The sequence below is a fragment of the Trachinotus anak genome, unplaced genomic scaffold (assembly GCF_046630095.1).
Source record: "Trachinotus anak isolate AG129_WGS33_773 ecotype Australia unplaced genomic scaffold, CSIRO_AGI_Tana_v1 ptg000013l, whole genome shotgun sequence".
Classification (NCBI taxonomy): domain Eukaryota; kingdom Metazoa; phylum Chordata; class Actinopteri; order Carangiformes; family Carangidae; genus Trachinotus; species Trachinotus anak.
This window is the reverse complement of record NW_027273864.1, coordinates 21,925,382-21,943,043: the sequence shown is the minus strand read 5'-3', so window position 1 is coordinate 21,943,043 and position 17,662 is coordinate 21,925,382. Positions and strand designations below refer to the sequence as shown.

The window sequence follows — 17,662 nt, the reverse complement described above, 5'->3', positions numbered from 1 at the left end:
AGGTCTTTCAAGCCTTTACTGGAAGATTGTAAATTGTAAAAGGCAGCAACTAATGATAAAGGTTTGTTCCATGAATGTGTAACACAGAGGTATTTGTGTTTCCTAAGTCAAGATAAGCGTATAACCACAGCAATGTACACTATACAGCATGTGGTTCTGAAGTGAACATGCAGTATCCCTCGTCATATTACACTGTATGTACACTGTAAGGCATGAAGACATTGTCCCTACTGATTCATCAGTCCTCTGCAGTTCTGCTGCAAAACTAGAAAACACTGAGAGCACATACTGTCCCTCTGCCAAGTCTGCACCCTTCTCTGTATTGTATGTGTTATTATTTCAATAAGAGAAATGTTAAGAATCTTTAATCTGCACCACTTTTAATTTGAAATTTAAATAGTGGTGTGAACAGGAGATATTTATTATTTTTTTAATTTCAGTGCAGGAGTTGATGGAAAATGTACAAAAATATTGAAATGTCGAGAAAAATCTAAAGATCTAAATTGGGATCCGCACCAAAAACTAATCATTCCTTGGCCGGTGGGCTGGACCTCCCACCAAATGTGTTTGAAATCTGTGGTCTAGTTATTGAGAGGTAATGAAAAAGACACTGAATCAAACCGGCAATCTTTTTTTTTTTTTTTTTTAAACACACTGTTCCCTAAATATTTCCTACATCTGTTTGTATGTGAGGACCCAATTTTTCAGAGCCAATTTAGAATCATTCCACCCTTGGTCAGTCTTGCTGTAGATGGATTCCCTTGTGTAACATCTGGCGGTCTCTCGGCAGCCTGCATCCCTCTATTCACTCACTTGCTCATAAGCTAGTGTAAAATTGCCCCTTTGAATCTTCTCCACAGCGGATTCCTCATTCAGTGAGGCAGCCTCTACCCATGCACAGTCGAAATCTTTCTTTATTTTGTGTAATACGCTAAACACAGCCACATAAGTTCTCTCTGTCTGTTTCTTTGGACTGATGAATGTGGCAGAATGCTCTGAATTCCCCAGCTCCCAATGCTATGATGTGTGCCAGTCTACTGGATTATGAGACATATGGAGGCATATGAGTACACAAGCATGAGCAAACGAACTCAGACAGTCTAACCCACTCTCTCTCTCTCTCTCTCTCTCTCTCTCTCTCTCTCTCTCTCTCACACACACACACACACACACACAGTTACACACATAGGATACAAGTGAAAAACCTATATAGTTGGACACCCTCACATGCACAGATGTAGAGTAAATATTCATACATTTTTAGAGCTTGTGCATTACAAATGTTACTAAACTGTGAAAATTTGAGATTTGGAAAAGCCTTTAAAAACCCTCCGACGCAGACATGCAGACTTAACAGTCATATTTTCATTTCAAGAAGTTAATCCAAATCTTTAGTTGTTAAACCTCTGGGACTGGAGCAACATACTCTAAAGAGCACTTTCCCATCTCCCATCATTCCTGAGGCCCCAAGCAAAACTGTTCCTCAGGACTAATTGTAAATTAGAACTTATCATTCCAACACTAAGAGCAGGCCTGATTAAAACAGAAATGCAGAATGTAAAACAACACATAATTCTATAATAGTGTAGGGGTTGAATCACTGTGCACAAGAACACTGCAACCACAGTATGAGAGCCACGTCTGTATGACCAATAGAGGATGAAAATAACAATGTTTGTTGATGCATTATTGATAATACTGCAGTTGTTAAAAACGGACAAAAATAAATACAGAATCACACAGTGTGATGAAGGAGAGGGAGTACAGTATAACAGCATCCCTAGCCACATGGTGTGATCTACTGCTGACTGTCATCTGGCCCATGAACCAGACCACAAAGGTCACTGCTGTTGGTGTTATTGTTCAGGTTATTGTCATCAAAGCATAACTTTGGGTTTGTATGTGTGTGATGGGCTGTGTGTTCTTGGATGTACCAGTTTTTGTGTGTTGTTGGATGTATTTGTGTGTGTGTGTGTGTGTGTGTGTGTGTGTGTGTGGAATGAGTCTGGTTTTGATCAGTACTAAAGGATTTAAAGCTAGTAATACCTTATCCTGGATTGGTACCAGTGACACACTTTTCACTAGTCTACCTCTTTGAACTGCAGATCCTCTGAGGGCTGAAAACAAAATAAAAACACAACATTTTACATGTAACATCCTCTTTTTGTATTTCTCAGGATATACCTTTGAAGTCTTCTGTAGTTGTTGTGTTGACGATGACAAATGTTGTTGCTAAACCTTGTATAAACACATGAAATGCATTTTCCTCCTGTAACATTTTATATCCCTGCAAGGTATTAATGTTAAGTTTGGATAATTTTAGCAGAATATGCACGAATAATAGGAGAATGATAGATAAAACGCTACATTTTTGTTAAATAGCATACAGACTAGGAACAGGGTGAAACAGCTGACATGGCCAAAGGTATAAAAAAATGCTTACAAGCGCCTCCAAAGCTCACAAATTTACACATTATATTGAAATAGTTAATCTGTACGATACAAACAATAAGTTGCACTTGTTACCTGACAACCTGATTGTAATGACAATAATACATTGTTCAACCTTTGGACAAAGTCAGGCTAGCTGTTTCCCCCAGCCTTCAGATTTAAGATGAGTTAATTACGACCTGGCTCTAGCTTTATATAGCGGTATATCAACAGACAGAAAAGAGTATGGCATTGATCTTCTTTCATCTAACTTTCCAAGAAAGCGTGTAAGCGTACGTCTCAAAATGTCAAACTATTCCTGTAACAGCGAGAGAGAAAGTAGATGCAAAACTCTTCACTAGAGTGATTATTTTTTAATTTTCTTATGATGGTATATCAGCCAGTTAGAGACATCTGATTGTTACAGAAACACTATGATCACCTCAAGTGCTGATGTGCCACAGCCGCAACCTTGTGTCCTGTCGATGTGGCCTTAAGCCTGACACTGAACCCCTACTGTACCTGCTCACTCATCACTCTACATGGCAGCAACAGACTAAAATGCTAATATGTATGTAAGTGTATCAGGTACTGTATCAAGTACCAGCTGCCTCAGGTTGTGGTAAAATGGGGAGTGACTGTGGTGTTGAATGTTCACAGACGTAACCTAGTGCTCAGTTAAAAGACCCCCATTGAATATGAAATATACATAACCATAAACTTAAATAAAACATTATGCAAAAAAATCTTACAATAACAAAAAAGTAAACTTTTAAGTAGGAGCTGTGTTTCACATCTTTGACATTTGAAAGATATTAAAACTGTTCGAAGTACAGCCGCAGTAAAATATGAACAAATGTGCATACACTGATGAATTCCAACTTATAATACATCCATTAGGAGGTGTGGAATCTTTCAACGCCTTAATCAGATGCAGAGGATATCACCTTAATAAGATAAGACTTTAGCTCAGAGAGCATGATTTACTATACAGCCAGGACTGATTCCCACAGGACATCTACAGGCTATTCTGGATTCCTACAGGGCATCTACAGGCTATGAAACACTGATGACACACACACACACACACACACAAAACGACAGCAGCAGCAGAACATCACCCCCGGATGTATCAGATTATACCATGCAGTACATTCAATTACATCTGATGGCAGATGGTGTAAACAAAATCAAACACACATAATCTCGAAGATTGGATCCTTCAGTTAGATATTAACCCTGCTATCCAAAGACCTGACACAGGACTAGACACATTAAGACAGGGAGCGGTCTGTGAGGGCTCTGAGCTGACTGACTCAGCAGTTTTTGGATGTGGGGTAATCCAGAGCACTGGGAATACGCACACTGTGGTGAAACACTAATGAGGACAGAATATTGAGCGAATCACACACAGACAGGAAACACTGTCTCTCTCTCTCTCTCTCTCTCTCTCTCTCTCTCTCTGTTTAATCGACTCAGCTTTAACTAACTGACTTATTTTATTATGGTAATCAAGTGTTGATTACCCCAAATGTGATGCAGCTGTTATGCTCTGCATACAAATATGTAGAGAATTTAAGAGATTGATTGGTAATAATGGATCACATTAATGTATTTATTCAGCAAGAGATTTTACTGTGATTATATGCTACCCAGACTTGCCTACAGTGTTAATACTACCTCTTCTGTGCTTTACAAGGTAATTATTTTCTTTGTTAGGCCTAACTTTTTATAGCCTGTCAATCAATTACTCTATGCAAAACTAGAAATTAAAGTTTTATAGCTGTTATCAACATTAAATGTACAGATTGACAATAAAATTACAAAGCTTCTATTTTTCTCTTTTTATTCTCCAAAAAAGATGTGTAGGATTATCTTTTCCAGGCCATCACATGCAGGAGAGTAGATATATAACAGGATAATAGGATAATATATAATAGGAGCAAATTAAACAGTCTGCTGGTCAGTTTACTAATGGCTTTCTTAACACTTTTTAAAATGATTAAAATGGAGAGAATAAGCAGACCTTATTACCTCATAGCCCACGGCATATGCAAATAACAGACTCACCATCCCTTAGTCTGATGACCTTGCTGCCACTCTGCGCAAATGATGGCTCTCAGGTACTTCAGGTTGACTTTACTATGCCATCCAACATTAGTCTCTTTCTAGCTTTGTGGCTCCTCTCCAACTTCTGAAAAATAAAACAGACCCTGGAGTGAACTTCATTGTTTTTTTGGTTTTTTTTCTTCCTGGTTTAAACAAATAAATTCTCCAGTTAGATTTGTAATAGGAGGGTTAAGGGGCAGGTGGGGAGGTGGAAACAAGGAGGAGAGAAAGAGGGGGAGGCAATTTGCTAATGGAACATGGAGGAAAAATGGTGTGTGAACCCAGGATGAAAAAGGATGAAAGAAGAGGCGAAAAGAAAGAAGAGGCGAAAAAAAAATCCTCCGTCTATCTGGAGAGAGCAGGCAGGAGCTATAGGGCAAGTGCTAAAGTGGTTTTAAAAAACACCATCATTAACTGTCATCTCCATCTCAGGTGCAAGGCTGGAGAGTGAGGGGTCAGACGTGGGGAGGGGAGGAGGGAGGAAGAAGAGGAGGTACTGTATTTGCCCAGGAGATCATTCAGTAGCCTACAATCTTCATTTAATTACCTGCCTTGCGTCTCCAAACCATGTCCTTCCCCGAACCCTTCCCTCCTCTACCTATAGTGTGAGATGCAGGGGTCCCCGGAGATTGAGGTGCAGTTATTTAACTATGTTAATTACAGTCTAGCTGGAATCGAAGCACACAAGCTTTATCCTGACGATGCCGCTGCAAAAAAGCTATCTGAGGAAACCTGCTTGTCTTGTAAGTGTGTGTCCCGATTACAAGCCACAGACTCTCTCAGCAAGATGAAGCTCCAGGATTTAGGCTTCTTAATTCAGTGGGAACATTATTTACAATCTTGCTCGACTGGCTGGAATGGAGGTCATTTGAGCTGCGTAGATGTTTGGAAATGACTGAAATGTGAGCACAAACATAATTTCAAGATTTCAAAAGGCGTGAACACCCATTCTTTGGTCTGTGCAGTCTGCTGTATGGTGCAGCTGTAACACTTTTGGGGACATATTCCAATGAGGAGGCTTCAGCAAATTGTGCAGAAATAGATAATAACCATTCTGTTATTATAAACACATTCATTTCCGGTGTTTGAAATATTTCTCAAGCCGTTAAAAAATTCATTCAAGTTCAAGAGAGCTGGAAGATTTCTGTGCTACAGCTGAAATGACAGGTATTGTGTCCTAAGTGTTTTCTTTAAATCACAACAGAGCCTACATCTCTTTAAATCACTTTAAAAGGCAATGGAGTCACAGACGGTTGACACAATATTACATACACAGGTAGTGTAGCCCAAAATATGAGCTGTTTTGAACCTGTACAGTTTTTTGATGAAATTATATTCTATCAGAAACGCGCGCACAAGCAGCAGAGGCTCTGTGCATGTGAAAGAGGGCAGTGACCCGGTAGCGCTGCTGTTTACACGATCGTTAAAGACAACTGCCGGCGATATGACACGCCTGGTTAACCACATCCTTCTAATGGCCTGTCACGTTATCTGAGAATACAGGTGATTTTGATCAAGTGGATAAGTTGCCTGGGTCGAAGAAACAACCACCAGTCTACAGGCACATTTGACGTATAATAACACGATGAAGTGATTATTTTTCTAGCTGTAACTGTTTGTCCACTGAAGACGACTGCACTGTGCGTAAAGAAGAAAAGAAAAATAATATTTGAATAGGAGACGACAACAGAGGAATAAAGAACACGGCAGCATCAGGACACTTTTTCCCTACCTGTTGGGAAGTCAGTGTACGAGTTGAGACAACATGAAAAATCAATTACATAATCAATTAGATGTTGCTCAAAATAAAATAAAATGTTTAACTAGTAAGCTAGGATTGCCTATGACATGGAGTTTTGACATTTAAGCATTAAGTGAAATTGTGGTGGAAAACAAAAGGATTCTCCTGGAGATTACTGCTGAGCGGCTGTAAAGGACTTTAAGGGAATGCCGCAGCTCTGAGATTTATCTTGATCAAACACTGCAAGGTGCAGATTCTGAACTGGGTTTGCGATGGTCTCATTGTTTTTTTTTTTTATCTTTGTCCTTCCCCTCATTCTTTTTTTGTCTCTCATTTTTTCTTTTGCTGTGATGCTGCTGTGGCTTTCATCATTTCAGTGCATTTTAAGTTATCATTTACCTGTCCCCACAATGACAATTTGTTATAGTTTTGTCCCTAACTTCAAACAAATAACAAAGCGGTCACCAGCGTGATGTCTTTTAATAGTCTTTCACTCTGGCGGTGGCATTTGTCTTTTCCTAATAATTTCTTTTTTTTTTCCACTTGGCTGGCCTGTAATTTTTTTGAACACCTCTCATTTTTAGGACTGTTCAGGAATTTATACAGACATATCAGCATCCACGCATCCACTAGTTTTTGTCACTTGTGAGGACATTTGATTTATTGACTTACACTCCTTCAGTGGAGATTTATACCTACATTAGCCATTAACGCTTAATCCATCCTTAACCAAAACCAGTTGTCAGTATTTATTGATTTACTTGAATTTCTCATGATGATTCTCAAAGGCTGATTTTAAACGACAAACCTTAGAATAATTTGTGAACATCACTTTACAAGCTCAAATTCTGATTGGCCCTGATTTGAGCCCATAAATGGTCTCAAATGTAGTTTTACACAGATTATACAGGCTATTCAGTTTTCCAAATTAGGTTTTACAATACCTGTTTACAATATATCTGATGCATGTAAAGAGCATTTTGACATGTTGAGTTCACATGAACAAACCTTTAAAAACTCCCTATGCAGATTGTGACTTCACGTTTTCAATACAACCTTAGGTATAACACGAGATGGCTAAACACAAAGAAACTGATCTTTAACATATTACATCTTTATTCCCCCTTAGATGTTTTACTTCCAATGAATTAATCATGAGGGCCCCCCTGAGAGCGCAGGACATGGTCCTCTGTGAAGCAGCCAGCACAAATCCCATGCAGCCTTTCCACCTCCAGGAGTGTATATTTTTTGCTTCATACTGTGGCTCTGAGGGAGTTTTACACCAATTCCCAGAGGGCGGGAGTCTATTTATACAGGCCCCCTAAAACAGGGTAGTCATAACCCACCCCCCTAACAGCAGCAGCTTTAGGTGACAATGCTGACACACAGCCACATGATAGTCCAATCTAATCTTTTAATCGCTTCGGTAACTTCATGTCCCCGGGTGAGTTGGGGCAAGCTAGCAGTGGGGATGGGATATCGTCTGCAGAGATATGATATGATCCTTGAACACATAACAAAAAACACACACAAACTCACATACAGACTTACACACACTGTCCCACTCCACCCCACCCCCAGAGTACTATAGTGAAGCCTCATGTATCTGCGGGTATTAACAGATCAGTGCAGAGCAGCAGCCACCCTGCTTTAAAGTCTTTTCCTGAGGTAGTGCTTCAGAAGCCTGCTGCAGAGGAGGATAAATGCGCAGCAATCCCCCAGGCCCAGCGCCTTCTCAGCTCCACTCAGCTCTCTCTTTGCTGGCCCCTCCTTCTCCTCCATTCCTCCCTTATCCCCACTTTCCTTCCATCCCTCATTATTTCTATCCCCCTTCTTTTCCTCAGCATCTCATGCTTTCTGTCCTACTATCTGTCGCCTCCTCCCCTCTGGCCCTTCATATAATTCTCCTTTCCATGCCTCCTTATACTGCTCCCCTCCCATTTTGTGTCCATCCCTTTCTCCATCTTTTGCCCTCATCTTGCTGTCTTTCTCTAGACTTCAGTAATGAACGAGGCTTGCAGCCCATCTTTGCCAGCTAGAGAGTAATGAACTTATGGTTATGCATTGTAACCTCAGTTCCATGAACAAAAGCTGAGCTCTGTAATAGGACTCTTGGACTCTTAGTGTCTTCATGTCCTGAAAAGCCTAACTCTTCCTCATCCACCAAGTCTTAAGTGACTATCATCAGAGAAACTGGTTCAAGGGCAATGAACTTACAACACCCACTCTTTTGCAGACATGACTGGTTTTGTGATATTAAGTTTAGTATAAAAAAATATATACAAAGATAAACTTCAGAAACTTTTTCTCATTAGTTCAGCGATGCAGTTAGTACAAATTTAATACTTAATGACAAACTAATAATGCCTGGAGCTGTTGTTCCAACCAAATAAATGGTAGTCAACAATATTTTTCTGAATGGTATCTGAACTATGGTTTTCCGGACAACCAAAACTCCTGGCGGCAATGAAAATTTTAGGAAATGCACCCAAGCATATTGGGAGATCAAATGAGTTGTGGGTGCAGAGTCACGACCACAAGGAGAATAAATATTTATTGTCTGTTAGTTATCACTATTTCCAGGGCCCATCTGGCATTTGAAGATATATTTAATCTGTTGTCATATGTGGGCAAATATAACTGACAGACCCTAACAGTGTGATGTCTGGCTGTGTTTGAATGGCGTCATTACATCAACTTTAACAGAAATAGTAAACTATAAAAAGCAGCTTCTGACTAAACTCAAGTGTCAGTGCATAAAAACAATACAAATAATAAAATGTGTTGTAAATAGTGGATGTGATTTGAAAACTGTATCCATTTTTCTCTCTGTGGAAATGTTAACTGTTTGAGAATAAGAGATTTATTCGGGAAACTGACAGTTTCCACATGCCCTGTGTTATTTTATTGTCAGTCAATCCCTGGGGGAATCCTAAAGACTCCGCAATCCAAAGGCACTGTGGGACTGCTGCAGTCAATATAGTGAATTGATACTCTGCCAAGACATGGAGACAGAATGAGTTCAATACATGTAGTTAAAAAAAAGAAAGACAGAACAAAAAAAAAAGATAATCTACCTGAAGCAAGTGAATTTCTTTTTGGGGCAAACAAACGCTATAATATATTCATCTGTTCATTCTTAGGGTAAGGATTTTTTTGTTATTTAAGAAACAATAAAAAAGAAGAGTGACAGAGGCGGAAAAAGCTAAAAATGAGCAGAGGTATAACTTGCCAGTGGTAATCCCTGGGAAAGACTAGATAGACAGAGATGGTTAAATAAAGTGACACAGAGACATATAGGCAAATATCTTGCCATTCAAGTCGACAGAATGACAGATGAACATGCAGACAGACTGACAGGCGGACCAGGGAGGGGTAAGTAGGCTGAATCCAAATTAAGCTGATCAGAGCTCACTGTGAGTTAATCTAGTTATGTGGATAAAGGACTTCCCTATGGCTAAAAACACAGCAAGTTATGATTCAGTGACTGTGTGTGTGTGTGTGTGTGTGTGTAGATGTGTGACTGTGTGTTTCTCAGTGTGCACTGTTTCTATCTGTTTATCCAAATTTAAATACACCCGCAGCCCCATGAGCCTCGAAAGCTTTCTCAACAACTAACAGTTGCAATCTGCGCTCTACTCATTCACACTTTCAAACAGACACCAACTTCAACAAGGGACTCAAACGGCCAGAGACGTATTGATTTGTGAGTCAAAACTATGCTAATGACAGGCAGGCTGTCAAATCTGACAAGCCTGACAGAGCCTTCAGTGATGTGTTTTGTTTGTGTGTTCCAGTCTGAAAGTTGCGTGCATTGTGTGAGGGTGTTTATTTGTGCGCCTTTTGACATTTTGTGTGTTAAAAAATGTTAGACTGGCTGTCTGCTGCAAATATGTTGGAGTAATCTGTTTTGGAGGGGGGGGGTAGGGTCTAAACTGAATATGGTTGGTAAAGTGGAATTTTTGAAGAGCATATCACGCTAAATGAATCTACACTGGAAGCTTAAGAGACTCACAAGTCTTCATAAGCACACGCCCCCCCCCCCCCCCCCCCCCCCCCCCTCATATTTAAACCACTTCAAACAGAAGTTGGAAAGCAAAACAAATATCTAAGTCAATCAGCCACCTTTTCTTCGTCTCTCTCATCCAGCAATCTTCTCCTAAAGACATCAAGGGTAAATGATTGCAGGGATGGTTATCAACCACCAGAAATTCAGTAATAGCAATGCATGATGAAATTAGGTCTCAAAGAAGAAAAAGATTGAGGAAAAAAAAAAGGATACAAATTCAATCAGTGCTGTGTACTCTGCCTGCATATCAAAGAGAATGAGGAAAGGGGAGGGGCTGAGGTAGCAGGCCAATGGATTTAAGTTTGAAATAAGCTTCAACTTCAAACACCTCCTGATTTTCATAAAATGCTTTCAACACACTGCTGAGCTGGAGTACGCGTGCAATGAAAAAGCATTATTTACTACTGAGAAGAGGAAAAAGGGAGCTCTACAGTGAGTCAAAAAGACAGAGAGAAAGGGCAATTTCCCTTGCCTTTCTCAGCTGGCACAAGGCTCCCCTGTGCAGAGCAGAGAAATAAAACATGGGCTGAGAAACATGACAGTATCCGGTAGAAGTGAGAGAATATGCCTTTAAGATAACACGATCAAGGAAAGGAAAAGGTTCTCTCGGCTGCTCTGGGTTATTCTTATCTGTTTATGGAGCCAGACTGGAGTGAAGCCCTGTTAAATTGGTCTATCCAATACAGTGAGGCTGACGACTGAAAATCTTTAGTGCTGATATTTAAGCCTCATGGATGAGACAAGTCTTAGAGAATAAGTAAGCTATAGTGCAACCCCAAGGCTATGCTACATGTTCACATATTTAAAACAAAGTGGTGCCAAATTTATTCAGACACAGAGCAGAATACTTTTTGAAAAGCACAGAAATCTAACTTTAAATGTCGTGCAGAGTTAATTGTATATTATCTTTGTTCAGGTCTTGAAAGCACGAGACAGTCTAAACGCTTTGACTGCTTTCTGCTTTGTATGCTTCAGCTGAGGCTTCAGGAAATGCCTCAATGTTGAAGGTTTACATATATACATACAATATATGACGTATTTCACACTGACATTCTGCCACCTGTACAGTATGTCTGATTTTCTTTTTTTGTCTTTTTTTAGTACAGCACCTTTTAAACCTCACTTCTACCAGGCGTCTACCATAAAACACTTTTGCTGTTCTTATTTTTCAAAAGCATGCTCCTCTAGTCTCTGCATGCAAGCGTGCGAGCATTACCCTGTTGCTCCCAGAGAAGACCTCATTAAGATGTTTCGGGCTGAACATGCCTCAGAAAATGGCAACCCAGAGGAGAGTAACAGGAACGATGCTCCTGTATCTTACTTGGTAACAGTTACCTTTTAACAAATTAAGGTTAACATTTAATAAGAACTGGACAATTTATATTTGGCCTATGCACAAGTCTCACAAATCTAAGCTCAGATGCGATTCAGATGCTCAGGACAAGATATTTTGGCGTTACTTTGCAAAGTAAAGGTTTAGATCCATTTGATACACTACCTTTGTCTCTTTATTCTCTCTTTTTTGTTTCTCAGGCTCATAGCTGGACTGTTGTTGTCAACAGGCAACTGTCTTGAAAAATGGGACTTTCAGCATGGACCTCACTTGTCTTGCCAGATCTTTAGAGTACAGTCACATACAGTAGGTGTTAGACATAGATCTCTGTATGCTCGTCCCCTTTTATCTTCACATATTCTTTGTTTAACCTTTCATATTAGAATCAGTAATAAAATGTAGTTAAAACTTTTATATCTCATTTGAAGAAAGTTAAGACATAACTCTTTGTAATTTATGGCAGCTGCACAGAAACAAATCTTGTTTTTAAATATTCCTCTTGAGAATGAGACACAAGTGCTGTAGTTACAGAGCACTCCGGCAGTACAAAGTAAATTTCTACAAGCACTGCTTCTGTTAAGACAATGTGACTCGTGAATCGCGAGGGAATAATAAGAGAACACGACTGAATGTCTCACTCACCCTCCATTAATCCTCGCTTTTGTCTGTTTGCTCTTCCTCTTGTCATCTACGGTCTTCTTTTATCACCACCGATCTCTCTTTGCTGCCTCTGCACATTACTGCACCTGTGTACCTGCTCATGAGTAAACTTCTTAAATTCCCCGCCAACGCTTGATGACAAAAAGCACCTCTCCTTCAAACATAATAGAATCTCACATTTTCAACCAACAACAATGTATATGTAGAACAAAAGGAACTGAAATTTCGAGCCATTATTGTAAAGATGACCTTTACAAGACTTACTGTGCAACTGCTGAGAGAAATTATTAGTGACAAAGAAACCATTTTCCCCTGGACCAATAATTAACTAGGCTTTCATCCGTAATAATAATCCACACTTTTATGACTGGGGAAGTGGGATTGCCGAATTGAATTGTCTAACTTAAACAATTGTGCACACTAAGCACATCTGCACATACTGTACAGAAGAGAGCTGCAGTGTGAAAATGAGGGATGACATTAAGATTCAGATTAACATTTAGATTAACCTATCTGTGTGAGAAGGATTTGGTCTGAAGAAATGTCACCAAAAAAAAAAGAGGATGATCTATGTGATGCTTTCTGACAGATATGAGGCTAAATGACACCTCAATGTGATGGTTTTATGAGAACAGTGGCATTTGGGGAAATGACCATCAGTGCAACTGTGTGACAGCCAGACATGACAGCACTAAGACTCCCTGACGTCAATTCTTCTTTTTGCTCACGAGCTTTGAAATAGTTTCACTGAGGACAAAACATATTCTTGGTACAACACAGAAATGAATGAAAATGAATGAATCAACAACACAACAAAACAAAGGATAATGCTGCTATTTCTTTTCCCTTACTTTTGAATGTGATGTACCAGTCTGTGTTACTTAGTTTTCATTACTGTCTCTGCAGTCAGAGAGATAGAGCGAGGTTGCCCTACACACCTTATCTCTGATTTCACACCGGGGTATAGCTCCAATCCAGATAGACCTGGATGATTGTGTAGATATCGAGGTACATTTTCTGCTCTGAGACTGATAGTCGTACTGTAGCACAAACATGACAGTAGTTTGTTGCAGATTACACTTTAGAACAATGTACAACATATTAAAGTCATGATGGTAGAAAGAACATCTGAACGAATGACTTAAATTTGAATGAGTACAAAGTAGTATCATCTAAGCTGTCATCTAATCTTTATCTGATGAGTTTTGAAAAAAGTTTGAAACACTGTCGATGTTCCTTTTCTTGTTTCCTGTCTGACCAAATTTGCACAGGACTGCTTAGAATAAGACCGATAATAATAAATCAATAATAATTTTTGTTTTGTTTTTTTGGGCATGTACAGCTGAGCAAGCTGTTTGATTGCAATAAAAAATAAAAAATAAAAAAAAGTTTACTTGTTGTAGTATCAGGAGACCTGCTCAAAAAGGCCAACCTCCTTGGTGAAGGGCAAGTTGTGTGTTCTGTTCAGTGCTGATGAGAAAACAAGTATGGTTCAATTCAGGGGCTGATGGTCTGGAAAGAAAATCACACATTGAAAGCCCCTGTGAATGGCTGTCGAACAGAAGACGTGTCAGAAATATGCTTCCAGTTTGATTGTCTGAGGGCTCCCTCTCTTTGCCTCTCTGCTCTCTTTATCTCACTGTCCGTCTTCCTCAGCCGTCTGAAAACTGAAGACTGTAGAAAGAATGGCCCACAAACTGCTTTACAAAAATGGTGGAATGACAATGGGGCTGTTAAAACCACTTGGCCATCCTTATGCTCATCCCATCGACATTATTGATTTCCCATTCTGCTAGCAACCCTCCAGGCGAGGCAGCTCCTCTTGCTTCCACAGGGATTGTGGAAGCAAGAGGAGCTGCCTGGCCTCTTCTTGATGGTCAGCAAAGTCAGTTTAAATAGATACATAGACCAGTACATATCCTGCTGCAGACACACACACACACAGACACACACGCACACAGACATGCCCCATGCTGGACCAAAATAGCTTCATGTTCAAAAGCAGCAGTGACCAAAGTCCAAACTTCAGACTCCTCTCACATCAAGCCCTGCCAGTCAGAGAGGGGAGAAGCTTTCAGACAGCACAGAAAGTATCTTGTCTTCCAGCCTGTCTGCTAGGCCTCTTTTCTACTTCACTTATTCTCCCATGGCAGCCAGAGGCTCTGACCTTGTGTAATGTCCTTCAACTAACTGGCCACTCAGACAAATCTTCCCACTTAATGAGAGAAAGTCACTTGTTAGCAAGCAACATTAGCTCCAGCCCCTGTCTCTAATCTACCTGAGAGAGCATGTTGCCCCCCTAATGCATACAGTGTTACACTAACAACTCACAAATGCACAAGAAACATGAAAACAGTCACACACAGTTGCAAAACCTTTTTTACTAGGGTCACTTCCATTCTGGTAAAAATAATGCAGAGAAATTCAACACATTCAACACATCACTTCAAAACCTGAAAATAAGGCAAAGGCAGTGACTGGAAGGGAAATAAAAGACATACAGGGATAACTAAAGAATTAGCAGATCATGAAACAAGTGATGTGTAGGTACAGCAAAAGGGAATGTGGTAATTTGGATCAGTTTAAAGTGTTCACCATGCTTTAAGAAATTAGCATTTAGTGGCAAGGGCTTTTTGAAGCAATGACACAATGTACAAGAGTGTTTACAAAAAGGCAAACAGATGGACTTACTTTAATCAGATTTGTTTGCTGCACTGAGGTTAAAAGTAATGGCTCGCACTATGCCTAATGCTCGATATTATTCTTTGTGGGTACTGTAATAAGATTCATTGACTGCTCAGACCCAATTTCATGCAAATACACTGCAAAGAAAATCATAAATACTGCAATAATACGTGCGGCAAAAAGTTGGGAAACTATTTTAAAAACTGGAGATGTCAGCCATTAAAAGAAAAGATGAGTATTCAGAGTGTTCGTGTTGTTCTCATCATTTGTCAAACTGTTTTCATTACATTATGCTACAGAGAGAAAATACACATAGATACCTCGATACTGATAGCATGAAAAATCTTTTCTGCGTTGGCAGGATATTGTTCTCTCTTAAATTACAATGCCAAGTACAAGTACCCCTGCTTACTGTTATCATTGTGCTCCATTACCACATTACTTTCGCCAGAGCTGGCACATTGGAGAAATTAATATGAGAATAAGCAGCATGCTGAGCACAGGCCTGAATAATCACAGCCTGCCAGCATCTGAAAGTTACTCCCTCTGTCTCTCCAGTCAGATTTTAGCACACTGGAAGAAAAGCAGCAGAAAGCAGACACAGGCGCTGCTTCAGTGTCAAAGTGTCGACTCTCCAGGAAAAGCTCCCTGATATTAAAAAGCATCTCACCTTAGTCATGAGGCTTTTATCTTCACAGTGTGATGAAGACAGACCTGGGAATCTGCCATTTCCTTTTTTTTTTTTTTACCTGAACTTCAAATTCTCAAGCCATTTGACAGAGAGAAAAAAAAGCAGTGCTCTGAATGACCCTGCCATAACTACCATTCATCGACCCTTCCAAATGGAGCCATTGTTCGGCGGGAAAACTCCACAAGTGGCTTGCAGCTCCTGTGGCCACCACATTATGAAGAAGATGATAGATGTATTGTAAGAGGTCTTTCAGACTTTCCTGTCTGTTCGACCATGTTCTAATGGAGTGGCACCGATTAGTGCTCACAGTCCTGACTGAAGAATCTATAAAAACAAGGGAGTCAAACACGCTGGATGAGCAGGGTCCAATAGGCCTCGTCAAACAGAAATCATTGTTAGCAACATGTTGAGAGTGCCCTTACCCACAGTTGACACAATGCAAACACTCTCCTCCTATCTACTCCTGTCTTAAGTATTTTCTGAGAGAGGACAAACCCCCTTTTTCACACAACAAAAAAGCAACATTTAACATTGGATAATTAGTTGGGTTTTTTTTTGTAATAGTTGGTTGGAGGTTTGGGAAATAATCCTTGACATTCTGAGTGAAGTCTGTCCTTTCATTAATTTATGAGAATATGTTTGTGCAACATGAATAAATGATCTAACAACAAAATACAGCCATGGAGGTTTTCCAGCAGTAGCACTATCTTACAATTTGATTAGATGGATTAATAACATATGATATGGCAGATGTTGGTATTTCATGATCATTCACAGAACATGACTGACACAACAAAGCCAAATCTAGGGTTATCAGTCTCAAATTGAATAGATACATGTGTAATCTTTGTCATATTACCACTAGTATACCACAATGTTTCACTGGGTTCAGAATCAATGTTCAAAACAAGCAGGTTTTAGCATTTTTATAGCAGGTGAATCATAGCTACCATCTCTTGTTGCTTGGTAAGAAGTGGTTTGGTCAAATGGTTCCAGAAATACACAGGCTCCATAGGTTTTTCTCTCTCTCCCGCAATCTTTCACTCTCTCACATAGTATCAAACACACATCAAAGAGAAAGGTCAAGGTCGAGATGTGCCTTACTCATACTCTTAAAACTCACAAAATAATGCTCACAAATGAACCATTTGCACGGACAAAGAGTTAAAAGGGAAAGGTCATACAGCTTACTACTGTTATATAATTCACTCAGTTATTAAATGCAATTTTTCTCAAGGCTGCCAGAATTTTGAAGTGGAGAAGCAGACTTAATGAAGAAGCTTCTTGTAAGAGAATAAAGAGGGTGACAAACTGTCAACTGAAAGATCACCAGGTGGTATCCATTCATTGCATTGCACTGTTTTGTATTTTTTCTTTTTTTTTTCCCCTCTCTAGTGCAACACTCTGAAAAATTGCTGTGTCCCAGGAGAGGTGACCTGCTTATGTAGTGTGCTTCCCCTTTAACCTAGCTGTAAGCCATTCTCACCTGTCAGATCACTGCCTGGATATATGCTTAAAGTGAGTGTATGTGTCTGTGTGCAGTTGTGTGTGCGTTTGCACAAGTTCACATGTTAGTGTGCGCTAGTGTATGTGTATGTGTGCATGTGGATTTTTTTCCCCCTTTATAATAGGAAAAAAAACAACCTTTTTCTCAACCCTTGTCAACAGCCCAAAGCCATTCAAATGAAGCTTCAAATTTTTTATCTTCCTATGTTTCATTGTCATGCATACATACACACACACACACACACACACACACACACACACACACACACAAACACACTCACAGTAAAGAGTTGGAGAACCCAATTATGTCTGCAGTTACTGCGTTAATGAATATGGCAAGTGTTTTCTGAATGTTAGACACTACTCTGAGTTGTAGAGCACGTGTGACAATGTGCTTCACATATTTGCTTGAGCAGGGGTGTGTGTGTGTGTGCGTGC

At 39.8% G+C, this 17,662-nt stretch overlaps 1 protein-coding gene across 11 annotated transcripts in view; it reads right to left on the bottom strand.

Moving 5' to 3' along the window:
• The window catches only part of LOC139630484 (cadherin-22), a 220,045-nt gene that overhangs the window by 103,122 nt on the left and 99,261 nt on the right, over positions 1-17,662 (bottom strand). For 9 of the 11 annotated variants that reach the window (XM_071493972.1, XM_071493976.1, XM_071493971.1 and 6 more), the window contains one exon: positions 4,501-4,624. The exons of the other annotated variants lie outside the window; for them this stretch is intronic. The gene's annotated coding sequence lies outside the window, so the exon portion shown is untranslated. The remainder of the gene's footprint in view (positions 1-4,500; positions 4,625-17,662) is intronic. 11 annotated transcript variants of the gene reach the window in all.